This window comes from Castor canadensis, chromosome 6, assembly GCF_047511655.1.
Source record: "Castor canadensis chromosome 6, mCasCan1.hap1v2, whole genome shotgun sequence".
NCBI lineage: Eukaryota > Metazoa > Chordata > Mammalia > Rodentia > Castoridae > Castor > Castor canadensis.
Window position 1 is genome coordinate 5281906 of NC_133391.1, and position 27864 is coordinate 5309769.

Sequence of the window (27864 nt, forward strand, 5' to 3'; positions counted from 1 at the left end):
TAAAAGAACTGAGGCCAATAGGAAAAGGGAACCAGGAACTAGAGAAAAGGTTAGCTCAAAAAGAATTAACCTAGAAGGTAACACCCACGCACAGGAAATCAATGTGAGCCAACTCCCTGTATAGCTATCCTTATCTCAACCAGCAAAAACCCTTGTTCCTTCCTATTATTGCTTATAATCTTTCTACAACAAAATTAGAAATAAGGGTAAAACAGTTTCTGCTGGGTATTGAGGGGGTGGGGAGGAGAGGGAGGGGGTGGAGTGGGTGGTAAGGGAGGGGCTGGGGGTAGGGGGGAGAAATGACCCAAGCCTTGTATGCACATATGAATAATATATTAAAAAAAAGGAGAATCAGGACCATAAGTTACACAAGCCTTTTTAAAGTCTTTTATAAGATTCATATCCAATCCATTACAAGTTCTATTGCCCTTCGTATTAAACATAACAGGAAACAGCAGTCGCAATTCATGCAGCCGTGAGGGGATAGGAATGTGAGCTGCTAATGAAGGGTCATTCTTTCTTCCCAAGCCCTTGTCGGGGCAAATATGTAAATAATGCATTTCCTCTTCAATGTTTCCCATTTCAGGATGTTCATTCCAAACTTCCTCCTGTGGGGGAAGAGGAAAAAAATCAGCAGTTTCTCTCAGAGGGGCATTGCAATTGCTGGCACTGCAAGCAGCAGGGGTTTACTTTCAGTGTCCTCTGGCACAGTAAAGCCATAAGTAAAGCACCTTTTATTTTCCTTAGTGATTTTTTCCATATCACCTGCATCTAATTTATACTCATGAAAGGAGCCTACAGTATCTTTTTCTAAATTTTCTTCCCTTCTGTCTCCTCCAAGTATAGGAATTACAGACCTAACCAGAGCCAATGTTATCCAAAAATGAGCAGGTATCTTTTCTCCCTGTGTGTGTGCCTTTTCAACATTTTTACATGCTCGCTCCCAAACTTCTTCATCTAAAGTACCTTCCTCAGGAAACCAAGGATTACACTCACAATTTACTTCTAAGCAGTCCTTTAACTGCTGTTTGGAAACTCAAGCTCCTCCTCATAATAAAAAATGATGAACGTGTGAAAGAAAAGGCTGGACTCTGCATTGATTTTGCCCCATCTTGTCTCACTTACCTCCTTCTGTGAGGGTCTTCGCGGCACTTTCAAAATTCTTCAGGTCTCTGTTCGGGTGCCAAATGTAATGCCATTTACTGGCGGAACCTGGGTAACTGAAGCCGGAAGAGATGCAGGGACTACTGAGTCCTGCTCAATAGCCACTTTAATGAAATGTACATTGCTTTTTATAAACTCCTTTTACACAGAGAGCATTTGGTCAGAAAAAGCATGCCAAGTATTACATGTCAAGTTTACATTAGCACAGGGAAGCACAGTTAAAATTAACTCTGTTATGTCTCCTTTAAAACGGGAACAGAGAAGCAAGAGAAGCACACAGTGAACATAACTTTCTTATTTACATCTGAAGGACACGAAACCATCTGGGAACCGTGGTTTTTCTGGACATCTGGCTTCCTCACAAGGCCAGATACCAACTCACACAGGCACAGTCTGGTCCTGAGGCTTTTACCCAAGTTCCTTGGAGCTTTCTCACAAGGCCAGGTACCAACTCACACAGTCAAGGTCCCATTGCTGGCTTCAACAGTACTGGAATTTCTAGTCAGAGCAATTAGGCAAGAAGAAGAAATAAAAGGAATACAAATAGGTAAAGAAACTGTCAAAATATTCTTATTTGCAGACGATATGATCCTATACCTTAAAGACCCAAAAAACTCTACCTGAAAACTCCTGGACACCATGAACAGCTACAGCAAGGTGGCAGGATACAAAATCAACTTACAAAAATCATTAGCTTTTCTATACCAATAATGAACAAACTGAGAAAGAATATATGGAAACAATCCTATTTATAGTAGCCTCAAAAAAATCAAGTACCTAGGAGTAAACTTAACAAAGGATGTGAATGACATCTACAAGGAGAACTACAAACCCCTGAAGAAAGAGATCGAGGAAGACTACAGAAGGTGGAGAGATCTCCCATGCTCATGGATTGGTAGAATCAACATACCCAAAATGGCTATACTACCAAAAGCAATCTACATTTTTAATGCAATTCCCATCAAAATCCCAAGGACATTCATCACAGGGATTGAAAAATCTGCCCTAAAGTTCATTTAGAAACAAAAGAGACCTGGAATAGCCAAGGCAATACTCAGCAAAAAGAGCAATGCTAGTGGTATCACAATACCCAACTTCAAACTATATTACAAAGCAATAGCAGTAAAAACAGCATGGTACTGGCAAAAGAACAGACATGAAGACCAGTGGAACAGAATAGAGGACTTGGATATGAATCCACACAACTATGCCCACCTTATTTTTGACAAATGTGTGAAAAATATACGATGGACAAAAGACAGCCTCTTCAACAAATGTTGCTGGGAAAAGTGGTTATCTACCTGCAAAAAACTGAAACTAGATCCATGTTTATCACCCTGGACTAGTATCAACTCAAAATGGATCAAGGGCCTTAATATCAGACCTGAAACTCTGAAGTTATTACAGGAAAGAGCAGAGAATACTCTGGAATTAATAGGTATAGGCCAAGATTTCCTCAATAGAACCCCAGCAGCTCAGCAATTAAGAGAAAGGATGGACAAATGGGACTTCATAAAATTAAAAACTTCTGCACAACAAAAGAAATGGTCTGTAAACTGAAAAGACCATCCACAGAGTGGGAGAAAATATTTGCCATCTGTACATCAGACAAAAGACTGATAACCAGAATATACAGGGAACTTAAAAAACTAAACTCTCCCCAAATCAATGAACCAATAAAGAAATGTGCAACTGAACTAAACAGAACTTTCTCAAAAGAAGAAATTCAAATGGCCAAAAAATACATGAAAAATTGCTCACCATCTCTAGCCATAAAGGAAATGCAAATCAAAACCACACTAATATCCCACCTCACCCCTGTTATAATAACCATAATTAAAAACACCACTATAACAGATGTTAGCGAGGATGTGGGGAAAAAGGAACCCTCATACACTGCTGGTGGGAATGCAAGCTAGTGCAACCACTCTGGAAAAAATATGTAGGCTTGTTAAAAATCTAAATATAGTAATAAAAGAAAAATGAAAAAAAAAATCTAAACATAGATCTGCCATATGATCTAGTAATCCCAGTCCCGGGGATATACCCAAAGGAATGAGAGTCAGGTTATCCCAGAGGCACCTGCACACCCATGTTTATTGCAGCACTATTCACAATAGCCAAGTTATGGAAACAGCCAAGATGCCCCACTACTGATGAATGGATTAAGAAAAGGTGGTATTTATACACAATGGAATTTTACTCAGCTCTGAATAAGAATGAAATCTTATCATTTGCAGGTAAATGGGTGGAACTGGAGAGTATCATTCTGAGCGAGGTCAGCCAGGCTCAGAAGACCAAAAATCGTATGTTTTCCCTCATATGTGGACTTTAGATCTAGGGCCAATACAGCAATGTTATAGGACTTGGGTCACATGCTAAGGGGAGATCACATTCGAGAGGTAGGGGGATAGGTAGGAAACCCAAAACATGAAAGTATTTGATGTCCCCACTGCAGAGGAACTAATACAGGAACCTTAAGGTGACAGAGGTCAATATGGGAAAGGGATCAGGAACTAGTAAAAGATCAGGTAGAGATGAATCAACTTGGGTTGTAGCACATTTGTACATGGAAGCAATGCTAGGAATCTCTCTATATAGCTATCCTTATCTCAATTATCAAAAATGCTTTGTCTTCCTTATTATTGCTTATGTCTTCTCTTCAACAAAATTAGTGATAAGGGTAGAACAGGGTCTGCATGGAAGCAAATGGGGATGGGGTGGAGAAGGAGGGGGCGAGGGGCAGGGAGTGGAATGGCTCAATGAGTGCACATGTGAATAAATGGATAAAAAATTTTTAAAAATGTCAAACTTCCTTCCCCTTTAAAAAAGAATAAAAATAAAGAAAAACACCCATTCCAATCCCTGACAGCTACTTCATTCACAGTGCTTTAAACTTACACTACAATGGGGAGAAATGAATCAAAAGTACAGAGTCACTCCTTCCAAGCATTTTGCAAAAGTCTTATAACCTGCTCATGCTTTCCAATAGTGACTCAGGCCAACCCATAGATTTGCTGATGTGCATTTAATCACCAAAAGGCTGAAGATCGCTGGACTTTTATTCTGTAGTGTTTCTAAGACTGCCCACTAAATGACAACAAAAAAGGAAGAAGTCTTGGCAGAACAGAAGTGGTGCACACTTGGTGACCAGAGTGACTTAAATACAATTCATGGCATGTAGTTGAGTACATGTTTGTATGGCTTGGGAGTCATTGCTCTTCCACTGATTGACTACATCATGTCCCATGGGATCATATAGATTAGAAACACTGGATAAAGGCTAGGTTCATAGCACAACTGTGTAGATATGCAGAAGGAAAACAGGTCCTGTCTGGGGGTTGGTACCAGTGTGAGGGAGGAGGAGATAAGGAAAAGGTGTAAGATGGCTAATGTGGTAGAAATACTATGTATCCATGTATGAAAGTGGAAAAATAGGACATGTTGAAACTATTCCAGGAATGGGGAGAGGAAGGAATGAAGGAGACTCATGGAAGGGGTAAATTCAACTATGATATATTGCAAGAACTTTTGTAGATGTCACAATGCACCCAATACAATAATAATATGATAACATAAATAAATAAAAGATAACCAATTTTCAACTTTTCAAAAAAATTTTAAACATATACTTCCCAACTTATCTCTCTATCAGGAGGAAAAATACTTTAGGGACTGCCATTGGGTATTATCCTGGAAGAAAGAGTTCATGTTCAAAGGTCCTTTCCTCAAAGGAAGGATTTTTTTTTATTGTTTATTCATTTATTCCTATGTGTATTAATTGTTTGGGCCATCTTTCCCCTTTCCCCCCCTCCCCTCCCCTTCCCCCTCTCCTCATCCTCTCGCTTCCAGGGAGATCCTGTTCTGACCTCTTCTCCAATTTTGTTGAAGAGAAAACATAAGAGATAATAAGAAAGACATAGCTGTTTTGCTAGCTTGAAATAAAGAGCTATACAGAGAGATTTTTAGCAAATTGCTTTCATTCACATGTGTATTACAACCTGAATTAGTTAATCTCTACCGTATCTTTTCACTACTTCCTAGACACCTTTCCATAGTGGCATCTGTCAGTTTAAGATTACTTTATTAGCTCCTCGACAGTGGACATATCAAACACTTTCAAGTTTTAGGTTTCCTTCCCTTTCCCTATTCCTCCTGCACACGTCCTCCCCCTAGTGTGTGACCCATGTCCAATAATATTACTGCTTTTGTTTTACGTCTAAAGTCCACATGTGAGGGAGAACATACGATTTTTGACCTTCTGAGTCTGGCTAACTTCACTTAAGATGATGTTCTCCAGTTCCATCCATTTACTTGTGAATGATAACATTTCATTCTTCTTCAGGGCTGAGTAAAATTCTACTGTGTACAAATACCACATTTTCTTAATCCATTCGTCAGTAGTGGGGTATCTTGGCTGTTTCCATAACTTGGCTCTTGTGAATAGTGCTGCAATAAACATGGGTGTGCAGGTGCCTTTGGAATAACCCGAGTCACATTCTTTTGGGTATATCCCTAGAAGTGGTATTACTGGAACATATGGCAGATCTATGTTTAGCATTTTAAGAAGCCTCCATATTATTTTCCAAAGTGGTTGTACTAGCTTACATTTCCACCAGCAGTGTACAAGGTTCCTTTTTCTCTGCATCCCCACCAACACTTGTTGGTGGTGGTGTTTTTGATGATAGCTATTTTAACAGGAGTGAGGTGGAATGTTAATATGGTTTTGGTTTGCATTTCCTTTATGGTCAGGGATGGTGAGAATTTTTTCATGTATTTTTTGTCCATTTGGATTTCTTCCTTTGAAAAATTTCTGTTTAGTTCAGCTGCCCACTTCTTTATTGGTTCACTGATTAGTTTAGTTTTTTGAGAAAGGGAGGATCTTGAGGGCAAACAATGACTATGTGAAAAATAAACAACAGGTGTTTTTTCCCATTTGGTTTTGCTTTAATTGGTTCTACCAGCAAACACTGGGTTTCCTATATCTGCTCTCATAGGCTGCTCTATCTTCTCTCCCATTACTGTAGATGCAAACATAATTTTTGGCAAACCCCACCTCTTCTCTTGAACACTAGTTCTATTCTCATCCAAGGATGCTGCTCCAGGATCTGTCTTCTCCCCTCAATTATAAGTTCTCTTCTCTTTATTGGGTCTCTCATTTAATCTTACAAACTTGCTATTATCTCTCCTCATAATAGGAAGGGAAAAAAAATCCAGCACTTATGTTGCAGAGGCAGGAAGACTGACAGTTGGAGAACAGCTGGAGCTAAGTAGAAAGATTCCTGCAGGGCAGCCTAACAATCTTGTCACATTCTCAGTTGGCTCTTCTCATCCAGAAGTGAAAGTCTCAGGCTCTACTAAGGAACTTCATTATAGTATAGAAATCGGTGGAGATGAGTGTATCCTAACTAGAAACTATATCTGAAATTGTTGACACAGTTTTGGAATTGGGTACCTGATAGAGATTGGGAGAGTTTGGAGGAACAGACTAGAAAATGCCTACAATCTTACCAGAACAGCATTAGGGGTGATTGTGATGGTGGCTCAGAGACAAGGAGACTAGAGAAGTACCCTCAGTTGGAAATGAGGTGCTTTTAAGAATTGGAATAAAGGCAATCCTTATACTGTTGCCAAGGACCTGGGAGAACTGTGCCTCTGCTGCAAAGCTTCATGGAAGGCCCAAATTAAAAATGATGTCCTAGTTTAGTTAGTAGAAGAAATATCTAGACAGCAGAGCACTTGAGCAGCAGCATAGTTTTTTTGGGCCATTTTTAATCAAATTTAAAGAAAGGCTAGAAAATAAATATTTGGGAAATACTGAGTCTAACCAGGAAGAGAGTAGAAAAGCTTGTAAGAGAACAAAGGACACTGTTTGCTGAAGGGATTACCATTGACAAAGGGGATCCAGATGTTTTGTTTTGGGGCAAGGAGAAAAAGACACTAAAAGCATCTCAGAAATCTGTAAGGTGTCATCTCCCATCATAGGCCCAGGAACTTTTCAGGGAAGGAATTGCTTCAGGGACCAAATCTGAGGTGACCTAAAATTGCTTGCTGTTCAGATCTCCATAGAGACTCATCTCTCTGCATTTGTTAGCAGCTAAGTGAAGCAGATGCCCTTGGGGCAAATTCCCATATTAATACAAATTCAGTGTCCTTTTCTTAGTTTCTAGTAAAATATTTTTAGGAAAAAAGAAGCTAAATGTATCTGAAGATATTCTCATCTGCCATTCTTATGCCCCAAGCTGAACATGTCCAGAAGTACTCCTGTCCACCATTTTAACTTTTCAAACATGTGCACCATGACCTTGAACTAAGCATGCACAGTACTGTGTCTACCATCTTTTCTTCTGAATATGATTTTAAACTAAGCATGCTCTGAAAGTGCCCAACACTGTTTTCATTTATGAATATGTATAATCTTCCAAATAAAATTTGTGTGCTTACTTTCTTCAAGGAGGGCACTGCTTTAGGATACCTCCAGTACTCTCATTACTGGCTACAGGCAACGAATCTTTCTCTATCTTTTATCTTCTGGTTGTGATTGCTTTTGTAATCATTTGGAGGAGAACCCATTGTGTTCTGTTACGCTTTCCAGAAAAGCACCCCACACCTTTCGCTATGCTTCAAGTGTGCTCAGGTTGCTTGTGGTAGATGTTGGCATCCCTGCCAAGCATGACATTCTGTCAGCATGCAAGATGCAAGAGTTATGAGGTCATGGTGGCTTCCACTGAGATTTCAAAGGGAAATCTAAAAGCATAGGCAGGAGTTTACCTCTAAGTTGGGGTCACTGAAGTGATGGAGGCATGATTGCTGTGTAAGTGCAGCCAATATCTGAATTCCAGAAAAGGTGAACTACCAGCAGTGAGCTATATCTACCTGAGAAAACTTCAGACAATGTACCCAGCTCATTGAAGAGTAGCCATGAAGCCCATGACAGAAAATTGACAAGAGTGCTGCCTTTGTCCTGGGGCTCACACCCTGTTGCAATGTACACTAGATTCATATTCAAAGCTTTTGTATTTAGTGTCTGGCCTGTTGGTCTGGTTTTCTTTGGTTGAATTACTCCTTTCTACTCCCCAGTTTTGTCCTTTTTGAATAGGAAATGTTTGCACTGTGCCCATCCCATCATTGTATCTTGGAACTATGTAACTTGTTCTTCATTTTTGATGATAACCATGAAGAGTTTGCCTTGAAGTTCAGATGATACTTTGGACTTGGACTTTTTAAAGATGAATGAGGCTGGAACAAGGGAAGACTTTGGTACTACTGGGATGGAATTAGTGAGCATTTCAACATGAGGTGGACATGAGCTGTGGGGGCCAAGATTGGAATATTATGTTTTGAATGTGCTTATTCACCCAAGTGGTTCACTGGTTGTATGCTTGAAATGCATTGTAGCAATTTTAAAGAGGTAGAGGGACCTTTAAGAGGTGGGGCCTACTGAGAGGATATAGGGGAGCTTATCTCCTAAGCTCTGACTTCTGATTTTTTAACATGGCCGCTCCCTCTCATAGGGCAGATGTCAGATCAGGACTTCATAAAAATTGTAAAGTGTGTTTGCAAGGAAACCCACCTCTTCTTATTTTATAGTGTAGCATCTGAGAGGTAGGGAGATAGGGAGAAGAATGAGAACTCAGAAAGTATCCTCTGGAATCCAATAAATGAGTCATTGAGCAGATTGGTTCTTTTACACATTGATCCATGGCACACTGGCTGGATCCCACCACTTCTGCAATCAGAAGAGGACTTCAGGGAATAACGGATGTGAGTAACATGGCCTGCATAGTGAATTTCTGTGTGACTGGATAAGTCACATAAAGCCTTGCAGGCATTAACGTCTTTAATCCTTGCAAAATCAGGAAGTTACCATTGATACAACATTGCCATCTAGTCCTCAGAGCCCATTCACATTCCCCTAACTGTCTCAATATGTCCTTTGTAGTAGAAGGATCAGCCCAAGTGCTGTGCCTAATGTGCCTGGGACACTTCTAAACTATCTTGGCTTTCTGGACCTCGATTCTTTTGAAGGTTACAAAATATTGACATTGTAATAGTAGAATATATCTAAATCTATTTTTTTCTGACATTTTTTTCAACATTGTCTCCTTGTCCAGAATATCACAGAGGCAGCAGTGGATTCTTCTTTCTTTCTTTTTTTTATTATTCATTTATTCACATGTGCATACATTGTTTGGGTCATTTCTCCCCCCTGCCCCCCTCCCCCAACCTTTCCCACTTCCCCCCTCAGTTCCAGGCAGGTCCTGTTATGCCTTTATCACTAGCTTTGTTGAAGAAAAGAGATATGCCTAATAAGGAAGACAATGTGCTTTTGCTAGCTGAGTTAAGGATAGCTATCCAGAAGTATTCCTAGCATTGCTTTCATGTACACATGTTATGATCCATGTTGATTCATCTCTAACTGATCTTTACCCAGGTTACTGATCCCCTTCTCATGATAACCTCTGTAGCTTTAAGGTTTCTGTATTAGCTCCTCTGGAGTGGGGACATCAAACGCTTTCATGTTTTGGGTTTTCTACCTATTTCTATATCACCCATATGTGCTCTCCCCTTGTCATGTGATCCCAGTCCAACCACGTTGCTGCATTTGCCCTAGATTTAAAGTCTGCATAGAGAGAGAACGTATGATTTTTGGTCTTCTGAGCTTGGCTGACCTCACTCAAAATAATGTTCTCTAGTTCCATCCATTTACTTGCAAATGATAAGATTTCATTCTTCATGGCTGAGTAAAATTCCATTGTGTACAAGTACCATATTTTCTTGATCCATTCATCAATAGTGGGGCATCTGGTTGTTTCCATAACTTGGCTATTGCAAATAGTGCTGCAATAAACATGGGTGTGCAGGTGCCTCTAGAGTAACTTGTGTTGCATTCCTTTGGGTATACCCCCAGAAGTGGTATTTCTGGATCATATGGCAGGACTATGTTTACATTTTTAAGAAGACTCCAATTTTTTTCCAGAGTGGTTGCACTAGTTTGCATTCCCACCAGCAGTGTGCAAGGGTTCCTTTTTCCTCACATCCTCACCAACACATGTTGTTGTTGGTGTTTTTGATAATGACTATTCTAACAGGAATGAGGTGGAATCTTAGTATGGTTTTGATTTTCATTTCCTTTATGGCTAGAGATGGTGAGCATTTTTTCATGTGCTTTTTTGTCATTTGAATTTCTTCTTTTGAGAAAGTTCTATTAAGTTCAGTTGCCTATTTTTAAATTGGCTCATTGATTTTAGGAGAGTTTAGTTTCTTAAGTTCCCTGTATATTCTGGTTATCAGTCCCTTGTCTGATGTATAGCTGGTGATTATTTTCTCTCACTCTGTGGGTGGTCTCTTCCATTTAGACACCATTTCTTTTGTTGTGCAGAAGATTTTAATTTTATGAAGTCCCTTTTGTCCATCCTTTCTCTTAGTTGCTGGGCTGCTGGGGTTCTATTGAGGAAGTCCTTGCTTATACCTATTAGTTCCAGATTGTTTCCTGCTCCTTCCTGTAGTAACTTCAGAGTTTCAGGTCTGATATTTAGGTCCTTGATCCATTTTGAGTTGATACTAGTCCAGGGTGATAAACATGGGTCTAGTTTCAGGTTTTTGCAGGTGGATAAACACTTTTCCCAGCAACATTTGTTGAAGAGGCTGTCTTTTCTCCATCGCATGTTTTTGGTACCTTTGTCAAAAATGAGGTGAGTATAGTTGTGTGGATTCATATCTGGATCTTCTATTCTGTTTCACTGGTCTTCATGTCTGTTTTTGTGCCAGTACCAAACTGTTTTTATTGCTATTGCTTTGTAATATAATTTGAAGTTGGGTATTGTGATACCTCCAGCATTGCGTTTTTTTCTGAGTATTGCCTTGGGTATTCGTGGTCTCTTGTGTTTCCAAATGAATTTTAGGGTAGATTTTTCAATGTCTGTGATGAAAGTCATTGGCATTTTAGGGGAATTGCATTAAACATGTAGATTGATTTCAGTAGTATAGCCATTTTTACTATGTTGATTCTACCAATCCATGAGCACAGGAGGTCTTTCCAAATTCTGTAGACTTCCTCAATCTCTTTCTTCAGGAGTTTGTAATTCTCCTTATAGAGGTCATTCACATCCTTTGTTAAATTTATTCCTAGGTATTTGACTTTTTTGAGGCTATTGTGAATGGAATTGTTTCCATGTGTTCCTTCTCAGTTTGTTCATTGTTGTTGTATAGAAAAGCTAATGGTTTTGTAGGTTGATTTTGTATCCTGCCTTACTGTAGCTGTTTATGGTGTCCAAGAGTTTTTGTGTAAAGTTTTTTGGGTCTTTAAGGTATAGGATCATATTGTCTGCAAATAAGGATATTTTGACAGTTTATTTACCTATTTGTATTCCTTTTATTTCTTCTTGTCTAATTGCTGTGGCTAGAAATTGCAATACTGTGTTGAATAAGAGTGGGGACAGTGGGCACCCTTGTCTCGTTCCTGATTTTAGGGGGAATGGTTTCAGTTTTTCACCGTTACATATGATGTTGGCTGTAGGTTTGTCATTATAGCCTTTACAATATTGAGGTACATTCCTTTTATTCCTAGTTTTCTTAGCGCTTTTATCATGAAGTGCAGTTGGATTTTGTCGGAGACTTTTTCCGTATCTATTGAGATGATCAAGTGGTTTTTGTCTATGCTTCTATTTATGTGCTGTATTACATTTATAGATTTGCATATGTTGAACCACCCCTGCAACCCTGGGTTGAATCATACTTGGTCATGGTGTATGATCTTTCTGATGTGTTGTTGGATTCAGTTTGCCATTGTTTTATTGAGGATTTTTGCATCAATGTTCATTAGGGAAATTGGCCTGTAGTTCTCCTTTTTTGGAGGTGTCTTTGTCTGGTTTTGGGATGAGAGTAATATTGGCTTCAGATAATGAGTTAGGCAATGTTCCTTCTTCGTTCTATTTTGTGGAACAGTTTAAGGAGGGTTGGTATCAGTTCTTCTTTAAATGTCTGATAGAATTCAGCAGTGAATCCATCAGGTCCTGGGCTTTTCTCTTTTGGGAGGCTCTTAATGGCAGCTTCAATTTCTTTTTGTGTTATAGATCTATTCAGGTGATTAATATCTTTTTGGTTCTGTTTTGGGTGGTTGTAAGTTTCTAGAAATCTGTCCATTTCTTCAAGATTTTCAAATTTATTAGAGTGTAGGCTCTCAAAGTAGTCTCTGATGATTTCCTGGATTTCCATGGTGTTTGTTTTTATCTCTCATTTTGAATTTCTAATTTTACTGATTTGGTTCTTTTCTGTCCTCATTTTAGTTAGGTTTGCTAGGGGTCTATCAATTTCATTTATTTTTTCAAAGAACCAGCTTTTTGTTTCATTGATTCTTGTATGGTTTTTTTTGTTTCTATTTCTTTGATTTCAGCCCTTAATTATTTTTTTCCTACTGCTTGATTTGGTGATTGTTTGTTCTTGTTTTTCTAGGAGTTTCAGCTGTAGTGTTAGGTCATTGATTTGAGAACTTTCTGTCCTTTTGATATATGCACTCATGGCTCTAAACTTTCCTCTTTGGACTGCCTTTGCTGTGTCCCATATGTTCCGGTAGGTCATGTTTTCATTTTCATTAACTTCCAAGAACCTTTTAATTTCCTCTTTTATTTCATTAGTGACCCATTCATCATTGAGTAATGTGTTGTTCAGCTTCCAATTGTTTGTGTGTTTTTTTCTGCTGTTTTTGTTGTTGATTTCTAGTTTTAATGCATTGTGGTCTGACAGAATGCATGGGATTATTTCTATTTTCTTGTATTTGCTGAGGCTTGCTTTGTGCCCTAAGATATGATGAATTTTGGAAAAGGTTCCATGCACTGCTGAGAAGAATGTGTATTATGCAGAAGTTGGATGAAATATTCTGTAGACATCAGCTAGGTCCATTTGATATATGGTATGATTTAGTTCTAGGATTTCTTTATTGATTTTTTGTTTGGATGACCTATCTGTTGGTGATAGGTGGATATTAAAGTCTCCCACTACCACTGTGTTGGGGTTTATATGTGCTTTTAGGCCCTTTAGAGTATGATTGATGAAATTGGGTGCATTGATGTTGGGTGCATATAGGTTGATAATTGTTATATCCTTTTGGTGTATTTTCCCTTTTATTGGTATGGAGTGTCCTTCTTTATCTCATTTGATCAATGTAGGTTTAAAGTCTACTTTGTCCAAGGTAAGTATTTCTACCCCTGCCTGTTTCCAGGGGCCATTGGTTTGGTAAATCTTCTTCCAGCCTTTCACTTTCAGCCAGTGCTTATTTCTGTCAATGAGGTGGGTCTCTTATAGGCAGCAGATTGTTGGATCTTTCTTTTTAATCCAGTTTGCCAGTTGGTGTCTTTTGATGGGGGAATTTAGTTCACTAACATTCAGTGTTAGTATTGATAAGTATGTGGTGATCCCTGTCATTTAGTTGTCTTTGTTGATTCAGGGTTTGATTATGTGTAACTGAATCAATGTTACTCTTTACTTTCTTGCCTTTTCTTCTCCTGTGGTTTGGTATTGCCTGCCCTTTCATGGTTTTGTTCGATTTCATTATCTGTGTGCAGAATTCCTTGGAGAATCTTTTGTAGTGGTGGCTTGGTGTCACATATTGTTTTAATTTCTTCTTATCATGGAAGACTTTTATTGTTCCATCTATTTTGAATGTTACTGTTGCTGGGTAAAGTATCCTAGGATTCAAATTATTTTCATTCAGTGCTTGGAAGATCTCACCCCATGCTCTTTTTGCTTTTAATGTTTCTGTTGAGATGTCTGCTGTGATTTTGATGGGTTTACCTTTGTATATTATTTGTTTTTTCTCTCTTACAGCCTTCAATATTCTTTCTTGAGTCTCTGTACTTGTTGTTCTAATGATAATATGTTGTAGGGTAGTTCTATTTTGGTCAGGTCTGTTTGGTGTTCTGGAGGCTTCCTGTACCCTAATGGGCATAGTTTTCTCTAGATTTGGGAAATTTTCTGTTACTATTTCATTGAAATTATTACACATTCCTTTTGCTTGCACCTCTTCTCCTTCTTCAATGCCAATGATTCTCAGGTTTGGTTTTTTGATGGAGTCAGTGAGTTCTTGCATTTTCTTTTCACAGGTTTTGAGTTGTTTAACTAATAGCTCTTCAGTTTTTCCTTTAATTGCCATTTCATCTTCAAGTTCTGAGATTCTGTCTTCTGCTTGTTCTATTCTGCTGGAATGGCCTTCCATTTTGTTTTGTATTTCTGTTTCATTCTTTTTTGTGAGGTTTTCCATATCATGAGTTACTTCTTTAATATTGTCAGTTTTTGCCCTTAATTAATTTATCTCTCTGTTTATGGTGATCTTTGTTTCAGTTAGGTGTTTGTTTAGGGCTCCTTTGATTTCATTTATTTCTTTCTGTGTTTTCTCATATTCTTTAGTTTTGTTTTCTTGGAATTTCTTTAGTGCCTCCTGTACATTTTGGTTGACCATGTATAGTAGCATCTCTATGAAATTCTCATTAATTACTTGTAGAATTTCTTCTTTCAGGATGTTCTTGTGGTCTTTTTTGGGTTCCTTGGTATAGTTTATCTTTGTTTTTTTGGAGTCTGGATCTGGGTATCCATTTTCTTAATTTCACTGTAAATTCTCTACTACTTTATTTTTGGGGGGAGAACAGTTTCCATGCCTTTTTCTTCTTCCCATACTTCCACTAGGTACCATTTGTGTCCTTGGACTATGTGTAATTTAGTATTAGCTGGGTTACAATATTAATACTAACAAAAATCATGAGAGAAAGATAAGAAAGAGAACGAGAAGGAGAGATAAAAGGAAGAGAGAAGAGAGGAAAAAAGAAAAAAAATGGGAGAGATGGTGGGTGATCAAAGAGCTAACCAGGTTGCCAAACACTCAAAGAAGGGAGAAAAAGAAAAAAAAATTAACAATTCTGGAACAGTAGAATTGCAGGCTTAGTTGCTCTGTTAATCCTTTAGCATCCAGTCCAGTCTGTATGTGTCTCTTAGGCATGCTTGTAGTCCTCTAGTGGTGCCCTAGCGGGAGTCTGGTGAAGCAGTTATCTGGAAAGCCTGTAGAGTTGGGGCCAGCTCTGCCTGAGGGGCAGGGTTCCTGGTGAGCTGGTGGATGTGGTTGTCTCATGCCAGGCTGGTGCCTGTCCCAGCGGGGCTAGGCTCCAGTAATTCCACCCAGAGCTGGAGCCCTGCAGGGACTGATGGCCGGGAGTCTGAGGGGCAGGGGTCTGGTCATCCCACATGTAGCTGGGGCTCAGGAGGGCCTGAAAGGTGGTGGGCTCAGGGGGTGGGTATCCCAGCTAACTGTGGGACTGGCTCCGGGCTGGGGTCCAGCGCAGCTGACTGGCCGGGATCCCAGTGGTTACGGGTCCGGCACAGCCTGAGAGATGGGAATCCTTCCTCATGGGTCCGGCATGGGGCTGTGGCCTGGCACAACCAGAGAGGCAGATAGCCCGGCATAATGAAGCAGTGGCTCTGTAGGCCTAAGGGTGGGGATTTGGTAGACCAGGTGGTCTTTTATTAGATCATGGCATGCAGAAGACTTCCATGATCTAAGGGTTCAGAGTGCCATATTTTTTGCTCTCCCTGGTGCTTTACCTCAGCCAGGTGTGTCTTCAGCTTCTCTGCAGGGTCTCTGGTTCAGAAGCTCATGAGGTCTGAGGCTCTGTCTCTGTCACCATCTTGATCCCGGTTCCTTCTTTCTTTCTTCTACCAGTACCCCATAAGTAATTTGTTTCCTTTTTGAGAACATCCCCTCTGGTCACGTGATTCAGGAGATGTTGTCCAGGTCTCTCCACTGTAATGTAATCCTTTGCTCTTCCAAACTACACAGTGGAAGTGGCCTGAAATTGTGTAAACATGTTTTTATGCTTTCAGTTAATGTATTTATCAGGATACCACATTGCAGCTTTATTTTATTATTTAAGTCAATGGGTGGGAGTCTTTAATATCACTACTTTATGAGAAAATGATTTCTTAGTATGTCAGAGGAAGCACCTTAAGTTGGATTCTGTGTCCTTTTGACATATCCACTTCTTTTTTTAGTATTTCCTTGCTTTATCGCAAAACAAGATATCCTGGGATCATCTTGGTCTGGGAATCAGATATTTCTCTGCCTTTGGTTCCTACAGTGGAGAAGGTATTCAGAAGTCAGGGTCTGGACAATGGGTGTGTTCATTGTGGTCAGGATGTTACTGTGGTCTAGTCAGCTCAGAACAAAGGTGTAGGGATATTCATTTTCATACACACGTGTGCACATGTTTACACACACGTGTGCATGCACACACACAATTACATTTTCCATCTCTTCGTTTAGAAAAGTAAGAATTTACACTGAAAATTCCCATTCCAGTTTTGACTTCATAGGGATCATTCTAGATTTTACATTTCTGAATCAGTGACTCCTTCACCAACACTGACAAACTTATCTTCAATTACTCTTGACATGTTTATTTATATAATAAATTCTTCAGCTGATTTCCATCCATCTTTTCTCTTTCACAGATGCCCTCCTCACCTCACCTGCATTCTAAAACTTTATTCAGGCAAAGGATGCTGGTCAAGTTGTACATTTCTTTTTTTCCCCTCCATTAATGCTTTTTTATTGGGATATTCATTTTACATGGGGATTTGTGGTGACAATTCCAAATAGGCTTATATTGTACATTGGTTAGATTACCCCCACCATCTCTCCCACTGAACCCCCTCCCTGTCCCACTTGAAACTATTGCAAGAGGCTTCTTTGTTCTATTTGTATAAATATGTAAAGTCCATCAACTCTATACCCTCACCTCCCACAAGCTATATCCCCTTCATACTCTGTACCTATTTACAGTCCTGTCTTTCATTATTCATATCTAAGTCGATGTTCAAAGGGGTTTCTCAATGTGTCCCCATTGTGAGTATACTTTGGTCTGTTCAACCCCTTCTGTTGCTGTCCCTTAGTCTTTTACCTCTCACCTGCAATTTTTCAACAGCTTTCCATGCACATTCTTATATCCTCTACCTTCACAGATGTGATGTTTCATAATATTGTTGATGACCTATCATTCTCTTTTCCTTCATCTCCTCCCCTGAGTTCCATAGAGTAATTTCACTGTTACAACCATGTTCTACAGATCAGTTTGTATATGTTCATGCTTGTTTATATTTATATGTTTATGTTTGGACCTATCTTCCATGTATGAGAGGAAACACGTGGCCTTTGTCTTTCTGAGCCTGGCTTACTTCACTTAACATCATGTCCTCCAATTGTATCCATTTACCTCAAACCACAAGTCATTATTCCTCATGGATAAGTAAAACTCCATTGTGTATATATACCACAATTTTTTGATCCATTCATCAGTTGTAGGGCATCTGGGGTGTTTCCGTAGTTTGTGAATAGTGCTGCCATGAACAGTGGTGTACAGGTGTCTCTATTGTATCCTGACTTACATTCCTTTTGGGATATGCCATCATATGGCAGTTCTGTCTTCAGCTCTGAGGAATCTCCATACTTCTTTTCATAATGGTTGTGCTATTTTACATTCCCACTAGTGTAAAAGGTTTCATGTTTCACCACATCCTTGCCAGCATTTGTTGTTGTTATTGTCCTTAAATATGGTCATTCTGAGGTGTGATGAAATCTTAGTGTAATTTTGATTTGCATCTCTTTTATAGCTATTTACAATAGCCTCAAAAAAATTACCTTAGAATAAATTTAATGAAGAAAATCAAAGACCATTTCAATGAAAGCTATAAACCACTGAAGAGAAATCAAGAAGACATCAGAGTATAGAATGATCTCCCCTGCTCCTGGATTGGTAGGATCAGCATTGTGAAATGGCCATACTACCAAAAGCAATCTATATGTTCAATGAAGTAAAGGTGACCTGCTTATTTGTTATTGACATAACCATTTGCTTTACATTACATAATAGATGATAGTCTGCATAAATCTTGAGCCAGTTCAATGAATGTCCCAAACGCTAATCATTCAACAAAAGGCAAAGGATTAAACACGTCTGCCTCTGGGTTTTATTCAAAAGTAAATTAAAGGGTTTGTGGAGTGGCTCAAACAGTAAGAGTGCCTACTTAGCAAGCCTGAGGACATGAATTCAAACCCCAGTGCTGGTAAAAAAAAATCAGATTAAAGTTTCTGATGTTTAGGGACACATCCTTGAAGAACACAGCAGAACTCCAGAGGAAAATTCATGATTCACTTATAGTCCATCTTTTGACTCAACCTTTAGCACAATGGGTTTTTCTGGTCAAAGACCCTTGACGTTGCCTAACACCAGGGGGAGCTGTGACAGTTGAACAAGCAATCAATGAACTAGGAGCAAGCACAAAAGCAGAACAAAACAGAAACATTAAGGACAATAATGCATTGGCAATACATGAAAATCCTTTCACCATCATGTACCTTGACTGCATATTCTTATGCTCTAACTTTATCAAGATTGAGTAGAGAAAGCTTTCATCCCTCTATTCATGCAGCAAAATATTTATTGAGCAAGGTCTGAGACAAAATTGTGTAAATTCATTGTCTTTGAAGATTTAAATTTTAAGTAAAAAGGCTAAATTGCATTTCAAATACATAGGCTTTGACTTCTTTTTTTAAATTCATTTATTCACATGTGCTTACATTGTTTGGGTCATTTTCCCCATCCCCCACCCCTAACCTCTCCTTCCCTTCCCCCCTCACTTCCAGGTAGAAAGTGTTCTTCCCTTATCTCTAGTTTTGTTGAAGAGAAGACATAAGCATAGTAAGAAAGACAAAGGATTTTTGCTAGTTGAGTTAAGAATAGCTATACAGAGCTATTCCTAGCATTGCTTCCATGTACAAATGTGTTACAACCCAAGTTGATTCATCTCTACCTGATCTTTACACTGGTTCCTGATCCCCTTCTTGTATTGACCTCTATCACTTTAAGGTTTATGTATTAGTTTCTCTGGAGTGGGGACATCAAACACTTTCATGTTTTGGATTTACTACCTATCCATACCTCCTGTATGTGCTCTCCCCTCATCATGTGACCCAAGTCCAACAACATTGCTGTATTTGCCCTGGATCTAAAGTCCACTTATGAGGGAGAACATATGATTTCTGGTCTTCTGAGCCTGGCTAACCTCGCTCAGAATGATGTTCTCCAGTTCCATCCATTTACTTGAGAATGAATGAAGAAAATGTGGTACACAATGGAATTTTACTCAGCCATGAAGAAGAATGAAATCTTATCATTCACAAGTAAATGAAGGCCTTGACTTTTAAAGTATCTGGTCAACATCCCAACTGAACACATTCCATTTAATGATGAGAAGTGAACTTCAGGAAAGTTTATCCTTTTGCTCCCTGACATTTCCTATTGGCTTCCTTCTAAGGGTAGTGAAAATGGGAACTTTTGAGTCTTAAGATATTTGAACTGATCGTTTTGCTTCATTCTCTTCAAGGTTGTGGTGTGAGGTACCCTCCAACAGAATACTCTTCTGATCTCAGTAGAGGGAAGGGAGAAAGTTGTCAGGTACTTAGAGCTTGCCAGAGTGTATTTTCCTCATCCCAAATGGTCCAGAGTGGACTAGAGGTGTGGCTCAGTGGTAGAGTGCCTACTTTGCAAGCATGAAGCCCAGAGTTCAAACTGTGGTGTCACCAAAAAATTGCATCAAATGGTCCAGAGTTTTGCCTATTCTGAAAATGAAGACCCCTTAGTGTACAGACTTATAGGACAGCTGAAAGGGGCCTTAAATACTCTTCTTTCATATGGAACATTTACTGCCAGGGAGAGCTACACATTAAATGGATGACCTTGGGATTAACTTTATCAGTCATTGCTTCATTTCAATAGCTTCAACTTTACACCTGTGAACTCTAAACCAACTGAAAAACCTCTCCTTAAACATTTACTGAAGGCTTATAATGCACACGTTACCTACCAGGCACAAATGGGAGTCTGTGGAAGCAAGAAAATGAGGATAATTAGAAAGGAGGGGAGTATTTTCAAATAGACAAAACAGACAGAACCAAATTGGCTGGTTTAATGATGAAACCTTAATATAGGTGATGACAGCAGCCTGCAGGGACCAATACACCAGCAGATGAGTATGTGGACTTGGAGAACATGGGGAAGGCTCCTTGGAGTGGATTGAGATAAACTTTATTTTGCTGTAATGGGGATTGAACTCAGGTCTCATGCTTACTAGGCAGGAGCTCTACCTCTTGAGCCACTCCTCCATCTCAAAACCAGGTACACGGGTTTTGGCTTTGGTGGTACTGGAGTTTGAACTCAGGGCCTCATGCTTGCTAGGCAAATGCTCTACCACTGAGCCATCTTGCCTGCTGGAATGAACTTAAGGGAATAGAACAGAACGAAGACAGGGAAGAAGATATATGGACTTAGTATGAGAAACTTAGAGTCCAGTTTCTCAGGAGCAGATATCCTGAAATGTGAGCTCAGGTAGACAGGATGTCCTCGAATGCTTTTATATCAAAGTCATACTCTGAACCCGTGATCATGCATGGCGGTGGAGCATGGGAATCAACGCCGAGCTTTGAAAGCCACACTCTGGGTGAATTCTCCTAGAATATCTGGGATGACCAAAGTATTGTGAGCTGTTGAAGTTCCTCAGTGTACAGCTAGTGGCTGAGAAACACTGTCCTGAGGGAACTTGTGAGCAATCAGTGAAGGTCACCATTCATAAATCATGGCAAGGTGATCATTGCACCTCATGATTGCTCACAGCACTTTCCCATCACCAGCTACCTTGAAAAATGATCTAAACCTTCATGAATTTCTAAGAGAGCACACACAGTTATGTCATGCTGATCTGCATTGACTCTACATGAGACAGAGGTTTGCAGGTCCAGAACTACAGGCCCTTAGAGCTCTTAACTGGCTCCAAACAGATCCTTTGACAAAGAGAATAGAATAAATTATTAAAAGATGAATGAGAATTTACTTTTCGTATATAGACTCCTCAGTTTTAAATAAACTCCCAATAAAACATCACTTATGCTGTGAGTTTTCTATCTCACCTGTGTTTCTTTACAAGGTTGGAAGGAGAAGTTCTGTAGCACTCTGATGAGAGCGAGTTTCATGTACTCTGAGGAAATCTCATTCCAATTCAGTTTTGTGGTCCTACTGCAAAGGGCATATATGTGTAAGGATCAATGCTCTCCTTGTTTGTCTTGCTGAATCTGGGTTTCACAATAGTAAATGAAAGCACATTAATAAAACATCAAAACCACAGAGCTAAAACTTCAACCAGGATTATAGCAGATATTTTTATGGGCTGGTCACTTGAGACCAGGCTGTACTTATTTCACTCTGAGAATTGTAAGCTAAAGTCCTTTATGCTCCCCTTACAATATGAGAGCTTTAAGTCTTATTGAAAAGGGAGGAGGAAAATGCTTTTTGAGATAAAATTTATCCTTAAACCCTAAAATTTCATTGAGGATGGTGATGGAGTCCCCCTCTGAAAGGCACACAGGAAGTAGACTAACTGATGGAAAAGTGAGACCTCTTTCCCCCATAGAGTGGTAAAAGTCAGATAACTTATAAGGTATAGGATGCTCTTATCTGTTTTATCATCACTGAATTTCTTGGGTAAAAATTTCTGAAAGTGTAGATCAATGTTGTTTTCAAATTTGATTTCTCATTATTTGACTGGATGAATTCAGGGAAAGTGATAATGGCAATATGAATGTGTTTTGAAAGTTTTATTTTACTTTGGAGTACAGTTTGAAATATTTACATGTGATGTGTACAAAATAGCAAGGGAGATAGTTGCGATGTGTTGATGGGGTAGTGGAGGTGAGTGATGGTTATTGGGGAAGAAAAGGACCCTTAAGAATATTGCATAGATTTGTGATGTAGATTATACTTCAGTACAGATCAGATTTTCTCAATAATTTTAACATAGATTTTGCACTGCCTGGTCCCATCTCTGACACACAGTGAGCTCTTATTGTCTGTCTGAATGATTGATCTCATCAAAGACAAGTACAGTGAGTAGTCTCTAAGTTAATGATTATAAAGTTAGAAGTGCTGAGACTGACAAGAAAAGAGATCCATCAGTCAATGCTGATTGACTCCTCCACCGTGTACAATATTTGAACTACGTGAGCCATGACTAAAAAGGTAACATGTCCCTGTCATCAAGAAATGCACAGTTGGATCTAACAAAAGTCTAGATCTCAGACCTTCTTGCTCACCATCATTGTCTTAAGAAATTCATTCTCTATTTTGCTTAATGATAAAATAATAGGAAAACACAAACCATTTCCAGCCTGAAAATGGTGTCTAAAGCCTGACCTTGAGTCTTCATCCCTAAGGAGAATGCTAAAGCTAGCTTCAAGGAAGTTTGTCTCAGATGTTTCAAAAGCAGATGACTTGGTTTTCAAAGAGTCACCAACTACACAGAGTTAGAGGAAGTAGTCTCAGAATGGCAGCCATGGACAAGGCAGGAGAACTTGTGTTTCCCTCTGCCTCCAATGAGGCTGCTTGAATTAGGGAGAAGGACTACTCAGGCTCTCAGCCTGCACTTTCATAATTACACTGGAGGACATGAGAACACTTTTCAATCAAATGGAAAGTGGAAAAGTTTCCTAAGACTGGTGGCAAATTCAGAGAGTTCATTGTAGTTGCAAGAAATAGGAAGGTGACGTACCCAAATTGGACCATATTTAAGTGAATTGTGCAAGAGCATATTCAACAAGTAACATGTGTGTGAAATACACAAGAAATATATATTTAACACATATCTTCTAGGGACAGTTTATGGTTTACTTTAAGCAAAAGTAGTACTTTTTAAACACTTATGTATTCATAGAGAGATGTGTATGAGAACATATTTCACCATATTAGTAGAGATCAGATTAAGGTTTGGGGACTATGCATGATGACATGTCTATTTTTTGAAAAAGATTGAAGGAGATTCCAAGATGGTGGCTAGGGGGAAGAAGCAGAAAGCTCCTACAGTGAAATCTTGGAGAAATGCTGGAGACACACGTTGCAGGCAAGGCCACGGAGAAGAGGCAAAACTTTAACCCCTCCACACCTCCAGCCTGCACAGAGAATCTCCACTTCACGTTAAACAGAGAAACCAGGAGGGCCCCCAGGCCATCAGTCGCCCATGCCCGGACGGCTTGGGAAGACGTGGACAAGGTGAGGTAAGTGGTACGTGGTACTCCCACAGACATCCCTGGGCCAGATCAGCATAGCCCCCTGGACAGACCGACCCCCACCCGGGGACAAAAGAGAAACTGAGTAATAAGCAGTAAGAACAATAAAGACACGTGGGAAAGAGAGTGGGGCGACCTGAGCTCTTAAGAGGGGGGGAGGGGAATCCTTCCTGGAATTGTAAATAAACAAGCCAGGCCTGGCCAGAGAGGCTCCGGTGGGAGCCAGGGCTTGTGCCCAGCAACCAGGAGTAGGAAAGCTTCTGAGAGTGGCAGAGGAAGGAAAACCCCACAGGAGAGGGGGGAAGACCCACCTCCCACATGAGCTGTAAACAAACACACAGGCCTGAGAAAGCGGGTGCAGTGTCACCTCCCCAGTGTGCTTGGAAAGGGGAAAGCTTGTAGCAGTGGCTCATGCACAGGAGAACTCTGAGTAAACAAAGCCTGCAAGGCCAGGTGAGTGCTAAGCTCACCCCTGAGATCTGCATAAATAATGCCTCCAGCAACAGCAGGCTGACAGCAGTGGGCAGGCAAGCCACAGCCATAGATAGCAATTCACAGACCTGTCTCCAGACTCTTTTTTTTCTCTCTCTCTACCTTTGATGAGACAAAAACTGAACTACACCTGCATGCTGAAAAACTTACTGAAACTGTATTGCATTTGAACTTGGGACACTTGGTGGACTTTTTTTTTTGTGCAGTTTTTTTCTAGTTTATGGCTCCCCTTTGATGAGACAACTACAGAACAACATCTGAGGAGCCATCTCCAGGGTTGCAGGCTGAGGGACAAACACCAAAATTATTAAGAATGAAATTTCATTGCATTTGAACTTGGAGGTTTTTATTTTTTATTTTGTTTTATTTTATTTTATTTTATATATATATTTTTTCTTTCATTTACTTATTTTTTAAATTTTTATTGTTATCCTTACTCTTTTTATTTTTTATTTTCAATCCTCTCTCTGTCTCTCTAATGCCTTTTCAGCTTATGGTTGATTAGTACACTGTCTCTCCCTGTTTATATCTTTGAAACATTTTTTGTTTGATTCTTTGCTTTTTTTTAACTTGGTTATTTGCTTTTCCCTTTTCCTTTAACTTATTTGCTTTCCATCCCCTCTCACCCTTCCATTCTAAATATCATTAGTGCTATTATTACAAGCCAGAAAATACTTAATTGCACACAGTACAGGGACAATAACAATATCAAGGGCAATGATGGGAAGACAGAAAAAACAGAGAAACCAGTTTCCCCACAGCAAAAAATTAGTACAGGAGATGTCTATTTTTTTCAGGATTAATATTTATGCAGGTTCAACAACAATGATTACTTTGCAATTAAAAAGTTCTAAAATAAAAATACATAGATGCCAAGGAATGCAAAATCACATGTATGTCACCTCCAGTAAAGACATCATAGCTAGCTTCATCCAGCCTGGTTCAAGGTAGGTAGGTTTGCCTTCCCAACATCCCTGTACCTTTTTGGGCAGAACTCCTCAGGTTCTGGTGAAGAGGATAGGTTGGTACCATTACCACTGTTCCTTTGGGAATAAACACTGCATTGACTTCAACATCTGTCTTATAGACTCTCTCAACTCTGTTAGCAGTTGGATACAATCTGAGAGTTTCATTCACTACCATGTCAAAAGATTCCACCACAACCAGGTCATCATAGGTTGCAGGTGCCTGGGAAGAGAGAAACAGTTTCTAAATTGAGATTTGGAATTAACACTATGATTACACTATTAGTAGCTCCAAAGTTTATCTGCAATTAACAAAGAACCTGAACTTTTGGAACACATTGTAGTAACTGTCAAGTTGGGCAGGAGGTGTGGCTAGAAGTGCAATGCCTGGGGGATCAACCCCAAGTACCACTAAAAATTATTTAAAAATAATAACTATCATGTCCTTTGACTTACTCATGGCCCACTGAGATATGTAGCATGAGAATGGGATGATCCCCTATTCAGGGCACAAAATCCTCAGCATTGCTATGTGCTGCTTTTCTTTATTATGTGAGTAATGTATTATGATAATTACATTCAAGCAAAATATGCTGACATCATTCATATCTCACTAGAGAGGACAAGGAAATAGAACAAAAGCCCTAAATGTTTCACATAGGCTTTGTAGTTGAAAACTCTTTTTTTGCAACTCAAGGATTATATAAATGTGTATATATACATACATACATATATAATGTTTGCATATATGAAATTAAACACTGTATTTGGTAGAGCAGTACCTTACTATCTTTTTATGATAAAAGTTTATGAGAGAATTCTACCAAGGCATGCAGTTTCAGTTCCAGTGAAAGTTCCAGTGAGAACAGGAACCCAAACTCTCTCCCATCCTTTGTTAATGGACCTGCCTGTGTTGGTTGTTGCTTCATGGTTTGATCATAATGTCTGCAGAAGATGTTTTGTGTCCAGCTCATGGACAAACAAGCCACAGCAGCCCCAGAGGCCAAATCCCTTCATCAGCCCCAGGTTCCCAGTTTGAACAGAGATGTGAAGGAAGTCTGGTTGTAATAGGTGGCTATCACTTTGTGTGACATTGGAGAGGCTCAGGAGTCAGACACACTAGCTCATTCCTTGTCTTCTTTACTTCTAGCTCTATGATCGAGTGTAAGGATGTGTGGTCAGAGCTGAATCAGCCTGTGCAGGTGAGCCAAGGTCAACCTCTCTAGGCAGACAGCAGGCCATAGCACTGCCAGCGACACCTGCACAGCTAGGTATAATCCAGACACATCAATGATTAATACTTGTACTTACGTGCCACTGATGTTCTGTGGAAGTTTTCATGTCATGTTATTTTGGTGACAAACAACAGATCTACTAAAGCCAGCACTGTGTTACCAAGGTTTAAGTTTTTCTGTGAATAGAATTCATTTACTGTGTTTTCCCTTTATTGTTGTCTCTAGATCAGCAATAAATGAATAAATATTGCTGCTGAAGGAACACATGCTTATTCTAATAGCAAAGGAACTGGAAGCATTCTCGTTATGAGTTTAACTCTCCCTCCCTTTCCAGGTACCATCCACTCACTTATTGGGCAAAGCTGCATAAATCTCCCGTTGCAGTTTCTTCTGGACGTCAGAGTGAGTGACAAATGCATGCAAAATGAAGGAGAGAGTGCTGCTAGTTGTCTCAGAGCCAGCAAAAATGAAGACAAGGATTGGGCTACTATCTCTTCATCAGAGAGAGCTAAAAGGAGGGAAAAGTTTTCAGATACAGCAGGTCAATGTAGAACTTCACTGATGTTTAGATGAGTATATTTTCAAATGAAGCTCCCAGACACATAGGGAGAAACACAGAAAAGTACTTCAGGTTCACACTAGGACTGATTTTCACTCTGATGTCTATCTAACACAGTTAGAAAAAATAAAATTGATTTAAATGTCTGGTTTTCCCCAAGGTCTACACTATTCTGACTCATTTACTCCTTACCCTGTCATCCTTACCACCACCAGACAAAACTATTATTTCTGTTTAACATTCATAGCATTATCATTATGCAATTTAGATAATCATACAAGTACTTTAGCTATAGGTAAAATATGAGGCTGCTTTGTCTCTCAGGAAAATTTTGAATTATTCCAGCAAAAATACAACTGGAAAATTCTTCAGAGCTTTTGTCATGCCAAGTATTCTTTTTATGGAAAATTAATGGATCTTTCATCTAAAAATAAAAAAAATCTGAGGAAATTTAAGAGAACAATATTGAGCATCACAGGAACTCTTGTGACTCAAAGTGTGGTCCATGAAACAGCAACTTCAACTGCGCCTGGGAACGGTGAGTGAGTGAAAGTAGCAGTAATTACTCAGTACTGGTCTGAATGTCATCTTCTTGTGTTCATGCCATGATCAGAAAATCGTGTTATGAGAGGGAGTTGGGGGGGAGAGAGAGAGAGAGAGAAAGAGAGAGAGAGAGAGAGAGAGAGAGAGAGAGAGAGAGAGAAGAGGAAGAAGAAAAAAAGAAAAAGAAGTGGTAGAAGAAGGAGGAGGAGGAAGAGGGGAGACCAGCTTGTTTAGATTTCTGCACATAGATTTAAAAATATTCATATTTCTCATTTTTGTGTGAATATATTTCCTTAGTTTTCTCTACTCAAAGCAAACAGATGAAGAAAAACAAACAGTAAGCACAATCATACTAGGCAAGAGATCAAGAGATTTTGGTTTCTTGCTATCTTTTCTCCTTAAAAAGAAACAGGTAACTTTGAAGGAACTTCTGATTCCAGTACTGTCTAGGGAAACACAAGAAAAACCTGAAATATCTTCCAGGAAGTCATTAATCAGAAAATGATAGCTGGAAAGAGCACAGAGCACTCTGGATCTTTTGACAGTGAAGGAAGATGTACGTCATTAAACATTTTTCACAGCACATGGAATGTTCAAATTCAGGATGGAACTTGATGTAAACATGGACACTGGTGATAGTAATGTCTCAGTGTAAGTTCAACAATTATAAAACACACACCACTAGCGTGGAGGATGTTAACATGGGGGAGTTTGTGTGTAACTTACGGCAGGAGGATATGGCAAATACCAATA

General features: G+C 39.4%; 1 long non-coding RNA gene and 1 pseudogene across 1 annotated transcript; both read right to left on the reverse strand.

The window, feature by feature from the left end:
• Positions 1 to 375: 375 nt before the first annotated feature.
• Positions 376 to 1409, reverse strand: LOC141423839 (uncharacterized). Its single transcript, XR_012448615.1, has 2 exons — positions 1126 to 1409; positions 376 to 608 (listed from the first exon to the last, which is right to left on the reverse strand). It is a non-coding gene; the product is annotated as an uncharacterized lncRNA (long non-coding RNA).
• Positions 1410 to 18359: 16950 nt separating this feature from the next.
• The window catches only part of LOC141424244 (cytochrome P450 3A4-like), a 148369-nt pseudogene continuing 138864 nt past the window's right edge, over positions 18360 to 27864 (reverse strand).